The sequence below is a fragment of the Choloepus didactylus genome, chromosome 4 (assembly GCF_015220235.1).
Source record: "Choloepus didactylus isolate mChoDid1 chromosome 4, mChoDid1.pri, whole genome shotgun sequence".
Taxonomy (NCBI): Eukaryota; Metazoa; Chordata; class Mammalia; order Pilosa; family Megalonychidae; genus Choloepus; species Choloepus didactylus.
The window spans coordinates 71524359-71549298 of record NC_051310.1 but is presented as its reverse complement, the minus strand read 5'-3'; the positions used below and the strand labels follow the sequence as shown (position 1 = coordinate 71549298).

The following is a 24940-nucleotide window of genomic DNA, read 5'->3' as shown; positions in this document are numbered from 1 at the left end:
GACTATAACTTTTTAGTATTTGTACAGTGGGTTTTGGGGGAGAGGAATAGGAGATTGCCACTACGTCTACAGAATGTTATCTTCTCATAAAAAAGAAGAGTTTAGATTATAACCGTTGCGCTTTGGTATACTTACAAAAAAACAAAGAAACAATGAGAAGGCAATTTCAAATCAAGTTATTTTCAGAGTTAGAAAACATTCAAATTGTTAGAAATCATTCTTATTTGGTTACACTATATATGTCTGCATGTACACATGTTCAGAGTGTGTGTGTATATATATGGTCTTGACAGATATGTGTATAATTTTATGTTTGTATATGCATAAACACATAAAATTAGAAATAAGAACTGATACTGCTTTTTAAAAAGGGTATTATTACCTTATTCATACTTAGTGATTTAAATTTTATTTTTATTTGAAATTTAACAGAATTTTCTAAGTTTACGAACATTTCTGTTATAGCCAAGTCTATGCTGATTTTTATATTAAAGAAATAACCCAGTCATATCAATCTCCTCTCTAGTCTGTTTCTATATATACATATGCATATATATATGTGTGTGTGTGTGTGTGTGTATATATATATATATATATATAAACAATTTCTGTGGGTTATGAACATTTTTTGTTTTTTCCTTGATGTAGTTATATGTTATGTCATAATGAAACACAAATGCCAAAAGTTGCTTTATATCTCTGTTGTATATAAAATAATTTTGGAAAATTTCTTCTAAAGGTATGCAGTAGTGATTAAAATATAAATCAGTATATCTTTTCAAACAGAATTTTAGCAATGACAATCAGTATGTGTAATTTATGAAATGGTAAAATTTCCTGCTGGGGGCCTATCCTCCAATTCTAGAAAATTTACAGAGAAGAAAGAATATTATAGATTAATTAAAATAATAAACAGTAACTTGTACATCTGAAAATAGTCATCAGTAAGTATAAAAGGGACAAATTATTGTAGTCCATTTAACCAATAAATACAAACTCTGGAAAAAAAACATTCTGGAATATAAAAGTGTTTGTTAGTATTTTAAGGTCAAGTTTAAAAATGATGTTTTTGAAGAAGCATCAACTAGTTGTCTTTCTTTGCAAATGTGTGTGTGTGTTGCCTCTAGTTACTCTAACAAACTCTTAATGGTAATTAATCCCCGCGATGTGGGGAACAATTAAGTAATTTATAATCATTGTTACAATGGTGATTATTTTACTGCATTTTTGAATTTTTTGTACACGTGAGAATTTGCAAAGTAAAGCATTGCATGCTTTATATGTTGGTATACTGCTTACATGAGAAAATTCAACATGAATATGTGATTATATGTGAATGGAAAATTGGAAGAATACATGGCAGAGAGGTGGAAACACAAGAACTGCTTCTGTGTTCTGCATTTGAATTTTAAAAGATTTAAAAAGGAACATTTAAACAACAGAGGGAATTTTAAAGAGACAGTCTGTACCTCCCTTCATGCTTGCCTTTCAACATCTTCAGAGTTCTGACTATTTTACTCAGCTTTGTTTTCCCAGTGGCTGTTATGAATGTTTTTTTGTGAATGATCATACAAACAACATGCAATTTAGAGACTAGTGCAGCAGAGTCGTAAAATATTAAAACAAAGCGTATTGGATCACCTGAGGAAAGAAGCAGCTAGACAGTGGGATTGGAGGTAGGTCCCAAAACATTTAAAGATGGTTAATTTTCATAGTGGCAATACCATATTTGTAGGTCCTGAGTATTTGTTGAGTAGTTGCTGGATGAGAGTCTTTGAGACAGCTTATAAGTTACCCTTAATTTCTGAGAAAGGGAGAATGGATTGTCTGTTTCCTTCTGCAGTGTTTGAATCTGTCAGAACGATTTAAAGTAAATATTTGTAAGTTCATCGATTATTGAAATTAGCAGGGGATAATTTCTGTATTCCGAGGATTTGACATTAAGATGATCTGATGAGGTTATCTATTGCTCTGTCTAGTGATACTTGCTGGTTCAACTTTACCTATTCCTGACCAGCCTAAAGTTAACCTAAATTGTTATGTTCAGATGCCTCATTTGTATCTCACCTTTGCTAAATTGTATATTATGTTTTTCAGGGGATTATGAAGCAATTAAGACATTTGTAGATAACCTAAGAACAGCTGACATCATCAGAAACACCCTTCAGTGGAGATCTTTAATTCATAAGTCTTAATTGCAAACCACAGGTAAGAAGTTAGCAGACAAAGAAGTTCTGTTTTGGGATGAGGCCCTTTGTTTAGGATGAGGAAAATAATTAATACTGGTGCAGATATTGTTCTTCTTGGGGACCTTGAAATTACCAGCTGTGCCTACAAATTGGTGAATTAGTCTTTTTAGAAGATATTCCACGAAAGTAAAGATGAGAAATAGATGCAGAATGCTCAGGATTATTTATGTATTCCTTTGGTTAATTTAGTTATTATATGCTCTTATAATGGAAATGACCAGGTGCCCAAGAATTGGAAGTTGTGAAATGGGGAAATGCAGTTAATTTGGGGTGTGATAAAGGTAGAAGTTATGGAACTGATAGAAAGGGGCTAGTTCTGAAAAGGAGTGGCGTCATTGCTGATTTTGTAAAGTTGCCCAGCTACAGGACTGATGAATGATGAAATGTCTAAGTGGTAACAGACAAAGTTCAACATGACGCTCTACTTTCCCTGTCTCCTCAACTCAGAATGGTGTGTATCTCACCCTACAATATTTCCTTTTTTTTTCCATGTCAGGAGAGGGTAGTTCCAAGAAGGTATACCTTTGCCATCTTTTTTTTAATACCAAGAATGACACCACCAGTGAATGGTCTTTTGCTCTACTCCTCACTGCAGTATTCTTCACTTCCAGGAATAACCTTTGGCAATATGATCTTAAGGCATGTGAGTCCTCATTTGATGGGGTAGGTGGGGGAGGGGGCTTTGGTTAGACAGGAATTATATACCTGATCCTCCTAAGCTTAATGACTTAACGAGGTTATAGTGCTGTGTAACAGTAACTGAAACTTAAGGACAAAGCAGTTATTGTTTTGTATCCATGGATTCAGTGGGTCAGGACTGCTGACAGCATCTAGAATGTCTGTGAGGTCAGCTAGGAAATCTCAAATGACTGAGGGTGATACAGACGTTGAGAGGGTTTGACTCACCTGGAGGCATCTTCATTCACAAGTCTGATACATGTTTTGGGGTTACTTGAAAGCCTAGCTCATTTGAGGCTTTCAAATAGAGCACCTACATATTTCCCAGAGGAAGTATCTAGAAACCACGTGAAAGAAGGAACAGCAGTTAAGTGCTACAGCTGTGGACCCTGTCTGTGGGTATCTTTTAAATTTTGTGGTCCTTCCACAATGCTACCATCATGACCTCTTATCTGTTCCTATGAGATTGGTTACTATAAATTGGTACTCAGAATTCTGTTTTTCACACAGTCCAAATTTCTTGCAAACACTTCGTAAAAGGCCGAAAATTGATTGCTTCTCATAGGATAAAGTTTTCTTTATTTTAATTTGGTGGATTTTGGAGTAAACTAGGGAAGAGATAAGAAAGAATAAAAGACATTATATATAACATTAAGTCAATTTGGGGAAAGGAAAAGTGAGTAGAGCCTGGGTGGAATAGGTTGATGTTTTAATGTACAAAGTCATGAAACCAATAAAGCTATGAAACCTCTACAATACTGAGAAGGGGAAGTTGTTAAAGAAATCAATAATAGTCTGGCGAATAGTGAATTCTAAGCTCTGAATGCATTCACCATTGCATCAGCAGTTGTTTGTTTCTCATTTTTACTTATTCCCCTTCTAAAGTTTGTTACACGAATCTAGATAGAATCTATATAGAAGAATGAAGACACTCCTAAAAGAGTGTCTACACCACAATTTTGATGGCCAGCTGTTTGTTATGTTGCCTATGCAGAAATGCATGTAAATTGACTGGAATAACACTGAATACATAGTTGAAACCAAGTATATCATTGAAAGAGACACAAACTAAGAATAATGTCGAAGACATTTTAGCAAGGTATTAGAAGAAAGGGCACCTACCTATATTTAGCATTCTTATTGTTAGAAAATTCCAGAAGGAATTTTGTGCCACCTGGAATTTCTTCATAATATATTAAATGTTGCATTTCATTTTACACAAAACATTTATTAACCGTTACAGATCTTATAAGGTGGGTGTCTCACTTTTTTTTGCATTTTCCCTGGGTTTCCTTTCAGGTGTGGACCACAGGGGAAAATGATAACATTGCTTCTACCACCACTTTCACCAAAACTAAGATACAGTCTTCCTAAGAAGGCTTGCCGACTCCTCCTCCTTTGTGTGTGTGGCACTAGGCACTCTGTGAAGATGAGAAAAAGACTGAGAAATGAAAAAGCTCATTTATGAAGTGACCCACATGTATCATCATAATGATTTCTAACCCAGCATGTTGACTGCTTTCGTTGTTCCCACTGGACTAAATCCCCGGAACCAGAATGTCAGAGACATTAGTACCCAGAGACGCTCGGGGTGACGGAATGGACGGCTCCATCCCAGTGGTCCCATAAATGCGAAGTGCATGTGTTTCCAATTCTCACTTATTACTGGATAAATTTTAAAAGCTTAGTCATAAAAATCAGTTTTCAATAAATTTAGAAGACATACTAATTTTTTAAGTAAAATATTTTTCCTTCTGAAGTATCTTTTCTCCTGATTCTACTCCCCAGTTTTATCTGCTATTGATGGGATTTTCTTCACATTCTTTTGGGGTATGTTCATAAACAATATGTAAGTAGTGTTTTAGGGGATCATAATTTATTTTCTCCTTTACCCCTTTCTTGAGCCCCTTGTTCTAATTTGTTTATATAGCTTTACCTCTCTTGGTAAAAGATATGTAAATTCATTGATGACATGTTCTTTAATAGATCTTTATGTACTTTTATTGGAATAATTCCTGTGAATTGAAACTGCTGGGGCAAAAGAAAGGAAAATATGCATTTTGAGTGAAAATTCCCTCTAAAAGTAAGGCAGTCAACTTGATCATGATCACATTAATAGTCATTTGTATTTCACTTCTGTGTTCTCATTATTCTTGGAATGTTTTCATTTCTCTTGAAATAATAGGTACTTTCTACTGATTTCTAAGGGCTCGTTTATAATGAACAATGTCAGTCTTCTGATTTTCATACATTGCACAACAAATACCATGTTTTCTTCCCACTTAATTGATTCTGCTGCTTTATTTTTGGTTGTACAGAACTTGTGTATTCAAAAAAACCATTTTATGTTGCATGGCTTTTGAGTTTTGTATTTGTTAAAATATTTACATTAGTGTCATACATTTGTATTTTCTATTTTCTAACAATTATTTCTGTCATTTCTTTATGAATGAGTCATTACTTTGGTTTTAAGGCATTAAATTTTCAAAATTACCTTCACGTTAGCAGTTATCACTTATTTTAAATTCTTCCATAATCAGAAAATTCCCACATATTATTGCCTTTACTTTTATTAATTTCTATGCCTAACCTTCTTGATATTTACTGATGATTTATGCAGTCTTATTTATTCCATTGAGTTCTTTTTCATTTCTCTTCTTTTTCAGGAGATTCACTGTCTGTACTCATATTTTTTCTCCTAATTGATGCTTATAATAATTTTGCAAGTTGGAAAAGTGCAGTTTTAATTTCATTTGCACCAAGTTTAATAGATTAATTAGAGAAATTGTTCCCTTTAAAATTCATTCTTCCTATCCAACTACAAGGTATGTCTTTCTGTTTTTAATCCAATTATATTGTGCTACTGCTAGTACAGCTTTACTGAGTATTTTTTTTTTCCAAAATTCATTCTTAGGAATTTGTCTTGTTAATTTAGTGATCTTTCTTCCCGTATTTATTTTCCCTGAATTTATTTTCTAATTGATACATGTAAGCCATTTTTGTTCACATCATTTTCCAAACAGCATTTCATTTAATTCCTTTTTTATTCTTGTTTCACAATTTGTCATCATTTTTTTGTTATCTTGACAAAGTACATTGCTGAGTACTTCCAGAATATGTGGAAGTAGAAAATGACTGGTTATTTTCATACTGGATGAATATGCTGTTAACTGATCCATGTTCCTTACTGAAATTTCCAGTATTAATGTCATTTTTTTGACTCAGTATTTATTTCAGGATATCACATGGCATATAGCTATCACATTTAGGCTCCTTTTTGGGAATGTTACCAAGACTTGGTTTGATTTCATGATCTTGACAATATTGAGGAGTCTATAGGGTGTCCTTCAATGTTGATTTTTCTGTTGTTTTGTCATTATTATATTGAAGTGTTGTGCATTTTAGAAAGAATGCTATAGATACGATGTATCCTTCTCATTTAATCATCAGGGAGCACATTATGATAACATTACTGATACTGCGAGACTGCAAATATATTTCTTGCCATAGGTCATCACCTAATTTCGGTGTCATTGTTACTTACCTGCAATAATTCCCACGGTGTTTGCCAAATTACATATGCCAAATTACGATTTTTTTTACATACTTGTCCATTCTCCCCCATTTAGTTTTCACTTACTTATAGAAGTATGAATTATGGATATTTACTTGGGGTTTAAAATTCATTACTGTATTTTTGTTTTGCTCTAGTTTTCCCACAGTTAGCCTTGCAGGACTCCTTTATCCTGTGTCCTTTTAACATGTCATACTGTTTCTTGAGCATTATTTTGAAAATTATTAATGTGACATTTCAATCCTAAATAGGTTTGTATGTGTATAATCATTTTTAAGTAAGAGTATATTCATACCTAACTATACTTCCTTAATATCTTCTAATGAAAATCTTCATTGAAATTTCTCATTTGTCCCAAAGTATAACAATTTGATGAGCACATGTGCATCCAAGCAGGGGTTATCCAGTTTTATTTGAGCCATTTTTATCTATTAGTCTAGGATATTTCCCTCCACATTTTTTGTTGTTCTTACATGTGTGGTTTTTTTTTTTTCTGAAATTATGCTTTTTTGTAATTTTATTTAGGAAAATTTTTTTAATTTTCACCTTCAATATTTAATGTAGAGAATTTGATGAATGTTGTTCATATCATTTTAACTGCAAATTTTATTGATGTTTAGTCACATACCATGTAATCCATCCAAAGTATATAATTGTTGGTGTCTCAGTGTCATCACCTAGTTATATAATCATCACATTAAACTTTTTTCAATGCATTTTTATTCAGATATAATCACATAACTTACAGTCATCCAAAGTGTACAATTAGTGGTTCACAGTATTGTCATATAGTTGTGCTTTCATCACCACAATCAAACTTTAAACATTTTCATTACCCCCAAAAATTAAATGGAAATTAAAATGAAAAAGAATATCCAAAACATCCCATTCCCCTTCCCACATTGTTCATTTACTTTTTTTAATGCAGTTTAATTGAGGTGTCTTCACACACTCTGCAGTCATCCACAGTGTACAATCAACTTCACAGCACCATCATACAGTTGTGTTCATCACCAGAATCAACTTTTGAACCTTTTCCTCACTCCAGAATAAAAATAAAATCAAAAAAGAACACCTAGATTTTTCCATTCCCTCTATCCCACACTATACATTTTGTCCCCATTTTCCCAGTTATCTGTCCTTATACTGGATAAACGGAGTGCAAGCCACAAGGTATTCACAGTCACACAGTCATACTATGCACTCTGTATTGTTATACAGTCATCTTCAAGAATCAAGGTCACTGGGTTGCAGGTTGACAGCTTCAGGTATTTCCCTCTAGCCATTCCAACACTAAAAGGTGTTATCTGTATAGTGCATAGGAACACCCTTCAGAGTAACCTCTCTACTCCATTTGTAGTCTCTCAGGCACTGGAACCCTACTTTGCTTTATCTCTCTTCCTCCTTTTGGTCAAGAAGATCCTCTCAGTCCCACAGTGCTGGGTCCAGGCTCATCTCCAGGAGTCATTTCCCGCATTGCCAGGGGGGAATCACACACCTGGCAGTCAGTGTTCCATGTAGGGGGAAAGGCTGAAACTCAGTGAAGAGGAGTGGGCTTAGAGAGAGAGACCACATCTGAGCAACACAGAGGCTCTCTGAGGGGAATTCCTAGGGACAATTTTAAGTGGGCTTAGCCTCTCCTTTGCAGTAACTAGCCTCACAGAGGAAGGCCCCCAGATCAAGGGCTTGGCCCACTAAATTGGGAGTCCTCAGTGTTTGCAGGAAAATCAGGTATTGCCGCATTTCTCCCCAGCTCCTTGGGGGGCCCCTCAAATATATTTATACTCTCTGCCCATATCACTCTGGGATGTGTCGGGATTTCACCCCAGTCTGTACAAACTCATCAAATCCCACTTCCCATTCAAAGCTGCCTGCACCCATGGTGTTCAAACAAACTGATTGGGCTAGTGTGCTGTAGAAAAGGTAGATCCTATACCAGAGAAACATCTCCCTTGGTTTCCCACATAAATTGTGGTTTGAAAACCCAGTCAGTATTGTCCTTTATCCTTGAACCTGATTTCCCTTAGTCCTAACCGGATCCTCTTCGTTCGTATCTCTTAAGTCTGAATTCTTTGAGCAGTTGCCTTTCTGACATTCATTGCTGCCAAGTTCTAACTCTGAGTCTCAGGTGTCACACAGATACCCAAAGTTCCACAGACCAACCAGGTTATACACAGTAGCTCAGCATCTCAGGATTTAGAGATAACTGTTACCACTCAGGAATAGATGTGACTGCTTTAAGAGTTTATAATCTAGGGGCCACTACAGTAAGCATTTCCCTGATAAGCTGTGCCCTAGGATTCAGTTGTCAGAGTTTACACATAGTTAGATCATATTAGTGAGGCATTATAATGTTTGTCCTTCTCTCAAAATGCTGTACTCAAGATCCATTCATGTAGTTGCATGTCTCACAGCTTCATTTCTTGTAGCTGCTCAGTTTTCTATTGTATGCATACACTACAGTTCACCATTCTGTTCATGAATGTACTGTTAGCCACCTCTGTCTATTGGAAGTATTGAATACTGCTGCCATGTATACTGGTGTGTAAATGTCCATTCATGTCTGTGCTGTCCGGTCTTCCAAGTATATACCCCATCCTGAGGTTGCAGGACCTTGAAACCCCCACATATTTAGATTCTTGTGGGACCACCATACTGTCCTCCAGATAGGGTACACCATTCTACTTCCCCACCAACAGTGAACACATACATCTCCCTCTCCCAAGTTCTCTCCAGCACTTGTGTCCCTCTGTTTATTTTTCCCCCTGCAATTTTATAGGGATGTATTCAAATACCATGCAGTCATCCACAGTGCAGAATTGTTTACAGTATCATCATATGGTTGTGCATTCGTCTCCACAGTTAGCACTTACACATGTTCATTACTCAAAAAAAAAAAAAATTGGAACAAAAAATAATAAAAAGGATAAAAGGAAAAGTAAAAATAAAATACAGCAATAAGGTCAGTCAACCAGTTACCACTACCAAGCAATAAGGTCAGTCAACCAACAGCACTACCAAGAATCCCGTACCTCTCCCCAACACCCCGCCCTTTCAGACATTCAGCTTTGGTATTTTGCCCCTGTCAAGTTTAATGGGAGCATCCTACAATTTATTGTTAACCCGTTTCCAGTTGCATTGGTTATATTCTTTCCGCCAGTACCCTCCCCTTTTCAACATCCTGCAAGGTTACCATTCATCTGTTCTCCCCTGTTTAAAAACATTTTTACATTTGTGTATTTAGTCACCATCACTGACCTCTCTAGTTTTCACTGAGCTACACAGTCACATACTATATAACCTATCCAAAGTATATAATCAGTTTCTCAGTGTTATCACCTAGTTGTATGATCATCATCACATTGAATTTTAAACCATTTTCATTGCTTAAAAAAAAAAAAACAGACTTAAAAAAAGAAAAGTTACCTGATATCCCCTTATCCCCCCTATTATTGACCCCTGGTATTAGTGCGATACACTTGGTTACTGTTGAAAGGATATTAGGATATTACTGTTAACTGTAGTCCATAGCTTGCAATAAGTACTTTTCTCCCCATGTCTGTTCACTCTTTGTAGAAGTGTTGTACTAGTTCATGAAATAACTTATTTATGTTTGTATTTAGTCTTAAGCAATGTCTCCCTCAAGGTACACTGTGTTATACAATTTTTATATTCAGGTTTTCTTTTAGTTTTAATTTAAAGGTATAGCCTATCTTTCTAAAAATGCCAGGGGTTTTGGAAAAGTACCTTGTCCCTAATACGCATATCTCTATATCAAGGTAATTGTTACCAAGGACCACAAGAACTTGTTATGTGTTTGACTCTTTATCATTCTAATAGAAGCAGTCCATCTTTGTCTTAATTTAGAGTAATTTTTCTCCATTTAATTAGATTTAGTATCGATGTCCTGAAATGGTCATGCTTTAATGGTCAAGTTATATCTTAAATATGTTTCAAATAGAATACAGTGATGCACTTATATTTTCCCATCCCCCATCAGAAAATATCTCCTTTTAGCTGGCTTTTATAATTTCTTCCATGTGTACTTCATTATATCTCAAGGTACCTGAGGGCATTGATTTTAGCATAATCATCATACAAAGTGCTTAAAAATACTAAAAATTAACTAAATTCATGGGAATATTCAGTAATATTAGATATTGATAATCTCATTCAAGCCTGAATTTCATTATTTTAGATATTTTTGAACAATTGTGTTCATTCAGCACCTACAGATTTATTTTATTTTTAATTTTTTAACAGTACGCCTTAAGCATCATCTATCCATTCTCTACACTCTGTCTCCTGGTAAACTTTACTCTAGATTTTAACTCTCAGAGACTTTGCTCTTTATAATTATTTCATATTAGTGAATCCATACAATATTTGTCCTTTTGTGTCTAGCTTATTTCACTCAACATCGTGTCCTCAGGTTTATCCATGTTGCATGCCTCAGGACTTCTTTCCTTACAGTTGTGTAATATTCCATCGTATGTATATATCACAGTTTGTTTATCCAGTCATCAGTTGATGGACAGTTGGGCTGTTTCCATCTATTGGCAAGTGTGAATAAACATTGGTGTGCAAGTGTCTATTCATGTCCCTGCTTTCAGTTCTTCTGAGTGTATACCATTCCATTTGGTAGTTTAATCACCTCTGTGTCTTGATCTACAATTTTTCTTTAATTTTTTTCTTGACATTTACCAAGGGAAGTAGTTTAATTTCCCTGTGCAACTTTCACATTTCTACATTCCTGACATGGTGGATCATAGCTCTGTGGTAGTGGTAGTGTTTAACATTTTTCTCTAATTTTCTATGGTCATTTACAATTCATTCATTAAATTAGTTGTAGAAATAACTTTCTGTTGCATCATCTCATAATTGATTCATTATTGATTCATGATTCATTCATTAAATTAGTTATAGAAATCGTTAAATTAGTTGTAGAAATAACTTCCTATTGCATCACTTCATAATTGATACCACATAACATCAATTTTTTGGGTATATTTTTGTAATGTTGAGAATCATTTGTGTATAATATTTGCTGTCAGCTTTACAGCTATAAAACCTGACCTCTATTATTTCATTAGTGATTTCACATTTATTCTATTTATATTATATTTCTATTTATTCTAAATAATGAGTGCACATATCTAAATAAATTCTTAATTTAGATTATTACTTTTGTAGTATTTTAAATTTCAATTCAGATGAAAGTTCAGGAAGAATGCATGATTCTTGACCTTCACTTACCACTTTCAGAATTATGAAGTCCTGATTTCATATACACTACATTCTAAAGATAGAACTGCAAAGAAACAGTTGTATTGCTAGTACAGTAATGCTAGCATTACAATTATGAAACATTTACACATAGACAAAGTAGGATAAAACATCTATATTTTAATTGTTTTTCTATTCACATTTATTCAAATGTAATATACAGTTCACATGCACAGCTGGAAATTTGGTTAATTTCATTTATATTTGCTTTTATAAAAATCATTTGCATCTCATTCATATTTACCTATGCAGTAGTTTCTTTTTTACATTTAAAGATTTCCTTTTTCTTTTTAAGAATTTTTTTCTTTCCATTAGTTACTTTTACTTTGAGATATACTATTGTTTTTGAAGATGTGTGGTATATTTCTCTACAATTTAGCTCATATCTTCTAAAATAATCTTAAATGTGCATTTATCTTTCTGTGAAATTGGTGTTTTTCACATTTTTATTGAAGATTGAAGAAAATACACTAAGTATTTGTAATGAAAGTATTTGACTATACGTTAATATTGAGTTCTTAAACTTAAGTGGCTATCTTCTGTCACCATTTTATGTACCTTTTTTTAACTTGCTAAGCTCCATATAAGAGGGTTACTTTAATACTACTCCTTTTATAGTATGTGTCAGTGTCCTCTTGTGTGGTGACAGAGCCACACTTTTTTTCCATTAAGGTGAGGCATGATAGTATTATTAATGAGGTTGGTTCACTATCCATCTAGAATTCAACTAAGTTTTTGCCCAAGTTAACATGGCATTTTGTCTATGGGAATATACAAATATCAGGGTATCCTGGATCACCAGGGCCATCCCTAAGTGGCATCCATACGTTTCCATATGTGCAGTTAGTATGGCACTGAAGAATCTTGATCTTGCTCCATCTGTGCCTCTTGGTAAAATTGGTAAAATTGGCATCTGCAGTCAGTGGGTAAAAATTTGTTAGAAAAATGGAGAAATAGAAAATTTGATCCATTCCTCATCATAGACAAGGAACAATTTAATATGAATCAGAGGCTTAAGCAAAAGCCAAATTATAAACTGGGAAAAGAAACTTGTATCACATAAGAAATCTTAAATCACTAATATAAGGAAAGAACTTTCTTCCCAAAAAGAGGGGAGAAAAATACTAAAAATCTTATAGTAAAATATGATTTGAACAAGTAATTCACAGAAAAAATATATAAGTTGCTCTTCACAATATAAAAAGATTATTTGATTTGCTTACAATAATGAGAGTTGAGAAGACAGTGAATATACAATTAATTTCTCAACTGTTAGATTAGCAAAACTCCTGAAGATTGACAAAGACGTCTTTCAGCAAATTGAGGAGAATCAGGCATGTTCATACATTGCTGATAGGAGTGTAAAATGGCCAGATCTCTGTGGAGGGTTATTTAGTGCCTAGTGAACTTAAGTAAACTATGGCAAATCCTTAATGCATGTTGTAGTTACCTGCAATTGAAATGAGTATTGATTTATATTTGTATACTACTATAGAAACATTTCTGGGATATAGGTGAAAATTGTAAGGCAATGCCATAATAGTTGAAATGGGTAGAGCTGGGATATAGGAAATTAAAATAGCAAAACAGTATTTTTATCATCCTAACTGTGATAACTGTCTTTGTTACCAATGCCTTGCTGGTAGCTGAAACAATTAAGGGCTTTTAATAAAGTTTTGTTACATGGAGCTTTGGATGTGAGGGAATTAGCTATGAAATAAATGGATGTCTGTATTATGTAAGAATGTATAAATTAAACAAGAAAGGGAGAAATTTGGATTTACATAGTTAAGGAAAACAATTATTTTTGTCATCATAGAATATATTCTTGTAAATTTGTGTATGTATGAAGGTAGCATTTTTTTTTATGGTGGGAATAATGAATCAAGTTTTATCTAGCAGAGCAGTGAGAATTTCCAAAATAAATTCTTAGCTCTTTTTCCTTTAGAGTGATTCTTGTTGTAAATCTTGAAGGATTTAGTCAGGATTATAACTTCCTGAGAGTTGATGTAATAAAGATTTTGAAATCAGAAGATAGGTAGGTCATCTGTAGTGCCAGGTTGACTGGATTTCCATTAGTGAGAGAAAATTTTACTTAAGCTAACAACTTAGGGTCTGTATAGAATTCCTGGCATTACAGAGCTCTGCCTGCCTAGTAGGCTGGTGCATATGTGATTGATGTGTGGAATTCACAAATGGTGGGTTGCTTCATTGAATGACTAGATAAATGCCACAATGGGTGAATAAATTAACTAATGCAGGAATGGATGTATTGGTGGTTTCCAGTCCAGGAAGATGGATAGAGAAGACTGGTGATACTGAAGTGGATGGGTACATGTGTGGATTGATGAGTGGATGAATGGATCTGTAAGTGTATCCTGGAAGGAATTAAGAAACAAAAATAATGTAATTGCAAGAATTTAGTATTATAGGAATGGATGAATTGAAGAATTTGTGCAGGAAAAAATATATAGACGGTCAATGGTGTTTTATTCCAGAAAGATAATTCCTAACTCTCAGTAACTTAAAATGCTAAAGATCTGTTTCTCAGGATAACTGTCCAATATATATTGTTAGGGATTCTTTGCTTATGGCTGTCGTTCATAGGCAGCACGTCACAGACAGGAATACATTATGTTCCTGCCACCTAATGTAAGATTTTGTTGTTTATTGTGACTGAGGGAAAGAGTATGGAAGTCACGCAATAGCTCTTAAATGCTTTTATATGGAAATGACACATGTTATGTTCAGCCAAACAAGTTACATAGTCATTAGGGTTTAGGAAGTATATTTATCCTGTGTTTTCAAAAGGAGAGGAGAATGGACAGTGCCAGTAATGGCTACGATAGGTTATTTTTCTGGTCCCGTATAATGAGGTTTAGTTTCTACATGTGCAGTAAACTTTACCTTTGGGAGCAACAGATAGTCTCATCCAGCTAAAACTGCAGTTTATCTCTGGTCTTATGCACAGGGATCCCTTCATTGGAAGTTGATTTGCATTAATGCATAGATAAGATCTGTATGTGCTTAGATACAGAGATATATGAACTTAAAAGACAGTAATCTGCACCCCACTTCCCAGTGTACATGCTAGAGCAGGGACAGGCCAACTATAATGAAAACATGAAACTTGAAGGGATGGATAGTCAGTCCATAGAAATTTTGAAATCCACTGGGAAGATATTGTTCTGCCCCTTATCTAGGGGATGGAGAATTTTTTATTAGGCCTTGGGAGATGTTTACTTGTCCTTTGTTCTCTCCTGTCCTAGCTTGGCCTTCTTAGAATCTTCCCCATTTCTATTATCCTACTTATTTTCTAATGCAATTTTATTGAAATATATTTACGCACCGTACAATCATTCAAAGTGTACAGTTGTTCACAGTACCATCACATAGTTATTATATACCAAGCACCACAATTTTTGAACACTTTCATTAATTCAAAAAATAAAAAGTGAAAATGAACATCCAAAACATCCCTCACCCCTTCTCCTCCCCCCACTATTCATCTACTCTGCCACATTTTTCCACTAAACTGTTCATACACTGGGTAAAGGGAGTGTGATCCACAAGGCCATAACAATCTCATAGTCACGCCATATAAGCTATATGGTCACACAATTGTCTGCAAGAATCAAGGATGCTGAATTGCAGTTCAACAGTTTCAGATATTTCTAGCTATTCTAATAAACTAAAAACTAAAAAGGGATATCTATCTAATGCATGAGTTGCATCCAGAATGACCATTTGAAATCTCTCAAGCACTGACACCTTCTTCCTTTTGGCCTAGAAGGATTTCTCAATCCTACGAAGCTGTGTCCAGGCTCATCCCTGGGAGTCATGTCCCACATTGCCAGGGAGTTTTATACCCCTGAGTCTCATGTCCCACACAGGTGAGTGGGGGAGGGCAGTGAGTTTACCTGTGGCTTAGAGAGAGGCCACATCTGAGCAACAAAAGAGGTTCTCTGGGTACCTGTATTTATTTTTAAGTTCCGTTTTATTGAGATATATTCACATACCATACAGTCATCTGTGGTGTACAATCACCTGTTCACAGTAGCATCATATAGTTGTGCATTCATCACCTCAATATTTTTTGAGCAATTTCCTTATACCAGAGAAAGTAAAAATAAGAATAAAAAATAGAAGTAAAAAAGAACACCCAAATCATCTCCCCCCCACACCCTATTTTTCATTTAGTTTTAGTCCACATTTTTCTACTCATTTATCCATACACTGGATAAAGGGAGTGTGATCCATAAGGCTTTGACAATCACACTGTCATCCCTTGTAAGCTACATCGTTAGACAATCGTCTTCAAGACATGTAAGCTAAATTGTTATATTATGTAAGCTACATTGTTATACAATCTTCTTTAAAAGACATGACCCCTGGGGGTCATGTCTCAGGTAGGGGGGGAAGGCAGTGAGCCACCTGCTGAGTTGGCTTAGGTAAAGAGGTCACATCTGAGCAACAAAAGAGGTTCTCTGGGGTGACTCTCAGGCACAATTACAATAGGCTTAGTCTCCTTAGTCACCATTTCCATTATCCTACTTCTTTATTTTTAGAATAGGAAGTGTGGAATATATCTTCCTGGGAGCTGCAGCATTTGGACTGTCTTAATGAACTGTTGCATGAAGCACAGTACCTATGGAGAGCCGTCAGTCTGAACCCACAGGGAACTTGTTGGGAATGAGAAGTATACATTTGTTTTAAGTCTCTGAGATTTTGAAGTGGTGACTTAAGATTGACTACTAAAGATGGATAAAACATCCAAGAATTTAAGGAATGGTAGATAAATACAGAGAAGTATTGGACTGTATTGGTGGTTTTTAAAGCTTGGTTGTAGGAGGAGAAATATGGGAGGAAGGATTGACGGATGGATGGAAGAGAGGGAGGCAGAACTCAAGAATAATGGATGAAATGCAGTAATTAATACACATGGGTTGATAAAGCTTATGTGGATGTTAAGAATGGATGAGTGAGTACATTCATTGGATATTTGGAAAGAAGGTTTAGAAGAATGCTTTATGGAATTTAGTATGCAATAACGGATGGATGAATGATTGGATGGATGGAATAGTGTAAGAATAACTAGAAACAAGAATATGTGAGTGGAAGGTTGGATTCAAGAATCAAAATGAATGTTTTGAAACCAGGGTGTTAGTTGGATGTATGTTTGAATATCTGGACTGATGGAGTTAAAGGTGTAGATGGTTAGATGCCTGGATGTTGGAATTTGAATAGATTCTGGAATGGAATGTTGTGTGTATGGATAATATATAAAATAATATGAGTATTTAATTTGAGGTATGCAAGCATGGATGGCTAGAATAATGGATGAATGTATAGATCAATGCTTAGATGTATTCAGGGGACTTGTGCATGAATTAAACATCGTATAAGTAAATAGATACATGTATTGTATTTTCTGGGTGGATTGACTGATGATTGATTTAAGAACGGACAATACAGGAATTTGATGCATAGAGGAATAGACTGATAAATAACAGTCACAACTAAAATAAAACAATAATTTAAAATAATTGAACTATTAATATAAATCAATACATAAATTATTAATACAACACACAGTTACATATTATATAATACATATAAATTAATAAAATTATGTAAGTTCAATGATTTATAATAAATAATAGTTGAATGTAAAAAACAAATGCATAAATGAGAAATTGAGCTGCATTCTTGCCATAGGTTATTTTGTTTTTTTATAAAATCAGAGAAGCTTAATGTTTGGATTTTCAGACAAAGTGTGGTAGCAGTAAACTATCAAAAGCAAAGAAACAAAAACCAGCTATAGTGAGATCACAAAGTAGTTTCCTCTAATCATGATATTTTATGATTCAATAGTTTGGAGACTTTCAGGAGGTTGATCAATGAGCCATCTTCACCTTCTGTATGTTATGCTGATGATGGTATATTTCACAATTTCCCCATTTTTTCTGCAGTTTTAACTGTGGTGTTGTTACCTGTTGTAAGAAGTGAGATCTTTTAGATGCTTCACTGCCAGAAATTTCCATGTTCATCTAAATTATTGTTCTTGGTTAACGTTTCTATGGACTCCATTCTTCAAAAGCGCTGGTAAGGATCAGTAGCACTTCCGTGATTTTTTTTTTGTTTTGTTTTGTTTTGACCATATTGACGTTGAATCCAGTTTATCTGTAATATTTTAAAATCCCAAACACTTTATATTCCAAAAAAAATACAGTATTGTTAAATAATGGAGTTATCAATTAGATGCAATGTAAGAGATAAAAGGGCTCTTAATGTTTAATTTTGATGCAGTGTTGAAACATAGTTATTGATTTATTATTCCTGTCTACTGTTACCATAGATTGTTATCTGATCAGTGATCAGAATCTCACTTTAAAATTCTCTGGTACGCAATAATTTATTCTTTGGAATAATTGCATTAAGGCTGAGTGTGTAGAGGGAAATAGAGAAGTCAGGGTAAGACGAGAGAAAGGGGTGTAAAAAGATGGTAGAAAGTAAAGTCATTAGGAGGTAGGTTTGGCTGCAAATAACGATGGCTTGCAGTGACAGTAGGAGGTTGAATTTTACTTCAAGTACATGATATAATATATTGCTAATATCAGTTAGGAAGTCAGGTGAGCAAATGGGAGCTGAGGAATATTCCAGTATTGGGGTGGTGGAAGTAATACAATTCCATTTTGTTATTGAACGAAGATTCTTCAAATATTTTAAATATTTTACTTTTTTCTCTCACAAGCATCTTTCACTAGCAAAGACTAAAGAGAACTTGTGTGAAGGTAAGAACATTAAGGCCTGTATTCTTATTTTTAAGATATGCTGTTTGCTGTGTTGATGGATTAGCATCTTGTCTGAGATATTTGACACTAAATCTGTTTCATTAAATGCATTGTCTGTCCTATGGGATTGCTTTGAGGTGACAATTTAAGCCAGGATTTTAGAGTTGTCTGTTGTTAGGAAGCAATACTTAATGAAATTAGGAGTTGAAATATAAGGAGTTTTCTTCCAGTTAGTACTGTCAGAAGTGGTGTAAGAAGCATCCATGATAAAGGGGAGAATAGATTTATGAAAACGTGATGGGTTTTGGAGTGGGGAAAGATATCCATGAAATACTGTGGAATATATAGAATACATTATAAATGTTCCTTTGCCCCATGTCTTATTAGCACTCAGAAAGTACATAGGAAATGATTGTTCAAGGAGGAGATGGGTGGTTGACTGGCATGCAGTAATTTGGAACAGGAGATGGGTACTCAATTCATAGTAAATGGTCAGAGGAAGGAAAATGAGTTTCTTCAGTTTCTGTACAATAATTATAACTGGTTTTTTTTGCTTAGAGTTTATTTAGCATTAGGATCATAGGAGCTGTTTTCTCTGGCATACTAGTAAATATTATTTTTGGATATCATTTGGAGATGATACTGATTTGTCATGAGGCATGGTTATGGATACTTTATACTCTGCTGTTTATTTTAATTTGCAGTCTCTCCATCTGTACTCTCCCAGGTGGTAACAATGTGGACAAGAGGATCACACACACCTGCGGTGGTCCCATCTACAGCATCACACAAATGGTGTGGTTATTCCTCCCTTCTAGGATCTTATTGCATTTTTGTATCTTAAAGGGCATCACTTTTATGTGAGTAACGCCAGGAAGAGAAGTGTCCTGCTTTTTTGCAAATAATTGCCTTGAATGCTGTTGAGACTTTAACTGGACTGCTCTGGAACTCTCTGATTGTCAGTTATTCAGGTGACTTTGGTGGCATGTCTCTGTGGCCTTGGTATATTTTGTGCCCTTCTCTGGTGTTGCATTTACCTCACTGTACTTTATTTGTTTTTACAAATGGAAATGAGAGTTGTGTATAGTAAATGAAATTAATTTAACCCAATGAATACCTTGCTCATGCCCCAGATGACAGCCAGGGTTTCTCACAAGTCGTGTGCCTTTCGTATGTCAGTTTTGGTACCATTTGCAAAATACATTGCTTCTTATTTGAGTTATGAGCCCACATTTTGCAGAGAGGTACCAAATAAGATCCTCTTAAACATATGTATTATTGAATTTAGAAGTTTCACTCTCATGCAGTAGCTGGGGAAAGCTGTAGTTCACCTATTTCCCAATGCCCAAACGTAAGACTTGGATTCCCCATCACAATTGTGGTTGTGTCAAAAGAGAGGAATAGCTCTGTGTGACATTTTGAGTCATGGTGACACCATCATGTACAGCACGTGCTCCGATCATTTTCTTCGTATCACTGGGATTTTTCTGGAATAAAAGCTGAAGGCATGAAGGATATTCCTCTTCTACATTACCCTGGTTTTTGTTTTTTTTTCCTGCTTAACCTAAGTAGGGTAAAAATAGAGAACTGTTTTTACTTGAGTTTTAATTGTCTATTTCTGGATGATACACTGCACTGTTACTCATGGAAGTAATAACTACTTTGCTCAGCCTATTTCATCTGCTGGGTTTGTGCAGGGAGCATCACATCTATACCTGTATAGTACAGTGACAGCAATAAAAACAACTGTCAAGAATTTCAAGACCTTATTATCTTTTCCCTTTAAAGTCAGTCACTTTTACTAACAGAAGATTTAGTGTTTTAAAAATTACATAAATGTGTACATACATGATGTCTCCTTTCTCATCTTTTTCTGCTCATGCCAGCTGGGTGCTGAGGTAGAACTTAGTTCCTCTTGAAATAACCACTTATTTTACTCCCAGAGAAGATTGTTTTGTACTTTCATAGTTAATCTAATCTATCTCAGAATATTTTGTTGTGCTGATCATTTCCTAAGTTCAAAATGATCTTTAGGACATAAAAATACCAATGTCCCAATTCTAAACATTTAAGTTACATATGACACAAGTTAGTACCCAGACAATATAGTTTTTTATAGTCTATGCCAGGAGTTAGCAAACTTGTCTGTAAAGGGCCTCACTTTACAGATCATGCTGTTAAAGCTACTCATCTGTGTCATTGTATTTCTGAGAGCAGCCATAGCCGGATGCATGAAGTAATGAGTATGTCTGTATTCTAGGAAAACTTTGTTTACAAAAAAAAAAAAAATGTGGTTGGCTGGAGTTAGACTGTATGTGGTAGTTTGTCAACTCCTGGCCTAAAGCATAGGTCTTTTGATATTCTGAGGAAGGTGGCTAGATGTAGGAAACCAAAAGAGAGAATGTCTTTTCTTCCCATGCCCTTTTTGAGTCATAAGTGTACAAAATATGAAGATAAGTAATAAATGGGAAAAATCTGCACTTAAGCCTTTGAATTCTTGGCTCTGAAAGCTAGGTTGAGTGTCTCTTTGTAAACGTTTTTTTGTTTTTACTTTTAATTTCCTTGTCATTTATGCTGGACCTAGTACACTGAAGTAAGGCCACGAAGAATGGGTCATTAAACAATATAAAGCTAAGTGGTCATTCCTCTGCCATCTTCCATCCCTACTTGCTAGTAGTGACAAGAGTTGACCACTTTTGTTGTTGTGGCCAATAACTTTCCTAAGTTGATATAAGTTTACATGGAATTAATGTTAAAAATTATGTGATCATTATGGTAGATACTGTTTTGCAACTTGCATTTTAAAAATGCGCTGTGAACATGTGTCTATATTAATAAATAGTTCTCATGTATGGACTTTTCATTGGATGTACAATATGTATAATGAGTTTATCTGTTGCCCTATTTTGGGGAGTTCGGATTAACTTATTTGTGTATTCATTTTTACTACTATATATAAAAAAATTGTAATGTAAATCATTATATAGCTATGGTAATGCTCTTGGGCTCCAAGTTCTATAGGATAGATTTCTAGGAATGGCATTGTTGGATCATCACTTATGCATACTTTTGATTTCAGTAAATATTGCAAAATTGCCCTTGAAAATATTTCCTGGGACAGAAGCACAAGGCAATTGCATACAGCAATGCTAATTTTCATTAAAAATGGTTTGCATATTGCATATTACCAATCCTTTAAATTTTTAGCCCAATCTAATATGTGAAAATAGTGTTTGAACTTAAAAAGTCTGCATTTAACAGTAAATGACCGTAGGTAAAAAAGGCCAAATAGTTGTGGATGGTTTAGAATAAAAAAGCAGTAGTCCCTTTTCCTCCCATCATAGGTGCCATCCTGTGGCCAGAGGCAAAACCATTAACCTTTTCTAAATTTAGCACTTTTGAAAAGTTCATAAACTTTTCTGTATTTTTTTCCATAAAAAAATTAGAGTTTTTTTTCATTTCAAGAATCATATGAAAAAAACCCTTGTATGGTCTTCACCCAGATTCACCCTTTATTCTGCGTTGTCGTGCATGCTTGCTCTCTCTCTTGCTTTCTCCCGTCCCTTCCCCTCTCTCACTACCCGCTGGGTTCTTCCTCTGCCTCCTCTTTTTCTTTATTTCCTTCTCCTCTTCCTCTTTCTTCTCTCTGTCATTCTCTCTCTCCTATTACGAACGATTTCCAAGTAAGTTGTAGACATCATAATGTCCTCTTGATTGAAAACACGTCAGCATGCATTCTCTAATAGCTTGGTTGTCGTCTTATATTAAACTTGGTATAGTTTTCAAAATAATGAGATTTACCACCAGTACAAAATAATTGTATATAGTCCATATTCAGATTTCATCTCTTCTAGTAATTTCCTTTACAGCGTTTTTCTCTGATCCTGGAGCCACAAATAATCATCCTGTATTGCATCCAAGTGTCATGTCTCTCTAATCTCCTTTAATTTCTGAAACAGTTCTTTAGTCATTCTTTGTGTTTGAGTTCATTGGTATTCTTGAAAAGAAATGGCTAATGGCTTTTAGAAGATACCTCAAAGTTTGCATTTTCTGATTTGAATTTTCCTCGTGATTAGGTTCAAGTTATGAATTTTTGGCAGGATACTTCGTGATTGGTATATATGTCTCAGTGTGTATTATCAGGAGGGAAATGATGCCAGTTTTTCCCTTTGTAGGTACCACTGACTTTGATCACTTGAGTCAGCTGGTGTCCACCAGGTGTCTAAACTTTAAAGTTACTGTGCCTTTTTAATTAGTTAAGTATTCTGTAGGGGGGATCATTCGAAACCATGCAAATATACTATTTGTCATAAATCTTTCACACCAGTTTTAGCAATCACAGATGATTCTTACCTGAATCAAGAGATTTTTTTTTTTAATCTCTGTTATTGGTTATGTATTAGTTGATGTTCTACTGTTAAGAAAGAGTTGGGGTATCATGGCATGTGAGAAGTGTTCAACAAAGAGTTCTCGAACTGAAAATACTGAGGTTTAAGAACGAGGTTGTGACCAATAGGGCCAGCAGGAAGAAGATTATGTAAAGTGTCTAAGAGTTTATGTCTAAGCTATGAAGTGGGAAGCAAGTGGTACAACAACTTCTTAAGAGCTGTTTGATGATAATATATTTGAATATGTTTTCCTCAGGGAGGCCCTGCATATATATTTTTATTCTCTGTCCAAATTACTTTGGGATGTGTCACTAGTTCACACTAACCTATACAAACCTACCAGATCTCACTTCCTATTCAAAGTTCCATGTAATTATGGTGTTTGAAAAAACTGTAGAAGTTATATTGTTTAAAAAATATAGATCCTGCACCAAATAAACATCTTTTCCCTTGGCCTCATATGGAAGTTGAAGTTTTAAAACACAGTCAACCTTTACCCTTTGGCCTGGTTTTCCCTAGTCTTAACCACATCTCCTTTATTGATATCTCTAATTGAAGTTTGGGCTCTTTTTCAGCTTTTTTTTTTTTTTTAACAGTTGCTGTATGCGTTAATACTGACAATCATATCTGCTGAGCTCTAGCTCTTGAGTTCAGGTGTCACACAGATATCCAGTGTTCCAGAAACCAATCAGGTTATACACAAAGGGGTCAGCATCTCAGAGTTTGGATATATCCATTAAAATCCAGGAATAGATTTGACTGCTGTAAGAGCTTACAATCTAGGGACCATTACAATAATCATTTCTCAGATAAGCTGTGGCTCTAAGATTCGATTCTGAGTTTACATATTATAGTTAATCCATATCAGTGAGGCATTATAGTGTTTGCCTTTGTTTCTGGCATACCTCACTCAAAATGCTGTCTACAGGATCCATTCACCTAATTGTGTGTCTCACAGCTTCACTCCTTCTCACAGTCGCTCAGTATTCCATTGTATGCATACACCACAGTTCACCATTCTTTTCCTCAGTCAGTGTACCCTTAGGCCACCTCCACCCCTTGCAAATCATGAATACTGCCTCCATGAACACCAATGTGCAAATGTCCATTCTTGTCTCTGCTCTCAGATTTTCCAAGTACATACCCCATAATGAGGCTGCAGGACCTTGTGGCATCCCTCTATGGAATTTAATAACGCTTTCATTATTGACCGGGTTTTCAACAAATTTTTTGAATAGACTGTGAGGCATAGCAGTGGAATCTGGGTTCATATTCATTCTAGATATATATTCTAAGTAGATGCTAAATCACCAGTGTTCCTCCTATTTTTGTTTGTAGTTTTTTTCTAAATTTCCACAATCTTTTAGAGTTCCCAAGGTTGATGGTGAAGTAACTGCATGTAGGGTGGTGTCTGTAGATACTCCCATTTCCTGAGCGTTATTTCATGTTTCACCTTAACTTGCCCCTCTGTCTTCTGTGGTGATTCTTGTGTACAGAATCAATATCGCTGTGGCTGTATTTGATGAAACCTGTACATCCCCAAGGTCTGTCCTTTATTCTTTCTAACAGGGAAACAGCACACTAATAGTAGTCCCATGTTTTATGCTAGTTAATTATGGTTTCCAGAATAAAGACATTCTGAGTTTTGACTAATGACTGATTTGGGTTGATGAAGTATTCTTCATCATCCTGAAGATGATGTGTTTCACAATCTGGCTCAGTGTTCCTTAGGTACAGGCCACCTTTTATGAATGGGAACTAGTTTATAAACGGTGAACCAATGCCATTAAACAGAGGCATGGACATGACCTGAGGCTCAGATTCAAAATGGTGACAGGAATATTCCCTTCTCCCTTTATCTAACTTTGTGCCTAACAATCTTTAGTTACAGGGTTGGAGATAAGGCTTAGTAAATATTGCTGATTAAATACATGAAGTAGAAAATAGAAGTGAAGCCAAAGTTACTGAAGT

The 24940-nt window shown here is 35.0% G+C and overlaps 2 long non-coding RNA genes across 2 annotated transcripts; both read left to right on the top strand.

The window, feature by feature from the left end:
- The first annotated feature begins 631 nt into the window (after nt 1-631).
- LOC119531515 lies at nt 632-5126 on the top strand. The gene is made up of 4 exons (XR_005216324.1): nt 632-1676; nt 2098-2208; nt 2746-2892; nt 4227-5126. It is a non-coding gene; the product is annotated as an uncharacterized LOC119531515 (long non-coding RNA).
- A 474-nt stretch (nt 5127-5600) lies between these two features.
- On the top strand, nt 5601-21315 carry LOC119533233. Its single transcript, XR_005216611.1, has 4 exons — nt 5601-5752; nt 17760-17892; nt 18542-18581; nt 19286-21315. It is a non-coding gene; the product is annotated as an uncharacterized LOC119533233 (long non-coding RNA).
- The last annotated feature ends 3625 nt before the right edge of the window (nt 21316-24940 follow it).